Source organism: Tamandua tetradactyla, chromosome 3 (assembly GCF_023851605.1).
Source record: "Tamandua tetradactyla isolate mTamTet1 chromosome 3, mTamTet1.pri, whole genome shotgun sequence".
Taxonomy (NCBI): Eukaryota; Metazoa; Chordata; class Mammalia; order Pilosa; family Myrmecophagidae; genus Tamandua; species Tamandua tetradactyla.
Window position 1 is genome coordinate 5,796,809 of NC_135329.1, and position 1,574 is coordinate 5,798,382.

General features: G+C 40.0%; 1 non-coding gene across 1 annotated transcript; it reads left to right on the top strand.

Annotated features, from left to right (window-relative positions):
- Positions 1–734: 734 nt before the first annotated feature.
- On the top strand, positions 735–838 carry LOC143678460 (U6 spliceosomal RNA). The gene has a single exon (XR_013173269.1). It is a non-coding gene; the product is annotated as a U6 spliceosomal RNA (small nuclear RNA).
- The last annotated feature ends 736 nt before the right edge of the window (positions 839–1,574 follow it).

Below are 1,574 nucleotides of genomic sequence, written 5' to 3' on the forward strand. Positions count from 1 at the left end.
GGAATCCCACCAGAGACACCTGGGGAAAAGCCTAGGAAGATAACCTGGGGGCTCCATCAGGGAAGGGGAAGGCATAATGAAGTGTGCCCTAGAGCCTTCTCCATAACAAAGGCCAACTCTTCAGTGAAAAGAGATTTTATAAGAAACTCATCACACTTGTGGGAAGGACATTTCACATCACAGCTTCCTCTAGCTTACCTGTATTTTTTGTTTTTGTTTTATGACATGGGCAGGCTCCAGGAATAAGGTCTCCCCATGGCAGGCGAGAATTTTGCCATTGAGCCACTATTCCGCCACCCTACCTGGCTTTTCAAGTTTAAATTAAAAAAACTAAGAAACCTTCCTGAAGGTCTGAGTCCAGCAACACAGGCTCACAGAAAGACTGAGATTTAATCATAAGATTAACATCTCCCCACCACCCCTTACCACCACACCAACACAGCTCCATTATAATAGCAGTGGATCATGGCCAAGACGGCTAAAAGATGCAGACTCTTTTTGAGGAAGGGCACTTACCAAAGCCCAAAGTCAATAGGGGAGACAAAAATACAAGGACACTAAAGGAACTTGAAGCCTCTGGCACCTACAACTAACAACAAATATTAAACACAAGCCACTTCTAGCTAAATTAACATAAAATCCCCCCCAAAGGTAAATTTATCTCATGTCTTATTACCCAATACATCATACACAGTTTTCCACACACACACACACACACACACAAATTGCAAAGTGTGCTCACTTCGACAGCACACACACTAAAATTGGAATGATACAGAGATTAGCATGGCCCCTGCGCAAGGATGACACACAAATTCGTGAAGCGTTCCATATTAAAAAAAAAAAAAAATTACAAAGCAAGGGCAGGATGAAAGGCAAAAACAAACCAAAAAAATCCCCAAAACACACAAATAAAAACCAGAGTCTAAACAAACAAAGCATCAGAACAGAACCAGATATGGCACAGGTTTTGGAGTGATCAGACAGGGAATTTACAATAACTATGATGAATATGTCAAGGTCTCTAATGGACAGAATAGATAACCTGCTAGCACAGATGGGTGAAGGAAGAACAGAGATGGAAATTCAAAGAAAGTGTCAAGAGGGAATGTAAGAAATCAAAAACACTGTAACAGAAAAAAACATTGTCTTTAATGGACACAACCAAGGAAGGAATCAGTGAGTTTGAAGATAGGTCAACAGAAACTTCCCAAACTGGTACATGGCCAAGGAAAGACTCAACAAGCCAGGATAATGGTGACAAGAAATGTCCTGAACTGAAACGCAAAGAGAAAAAGTCATGAAAAATATGGACAGAACTGTGGGACATTATCAAAAGATCTAACATATTTTGGTTGGACAGCTGAGAGAAGAAGAGAGAATGAGGCAGGAGTATTTATGTAATCAAGGAGAATTTTCTACAATTAGTGAGAGACAGAAGCCCTGAAACATTAGGCAGGATAAAAACAAAAGCCAAACACACACAAACACAAAAACAAAAAAATCCCTATACCTGGGTATCTCATATTCAAACTGCAGAAAACCAAACTCAAAGAGAAAATATTGAAAGAAGG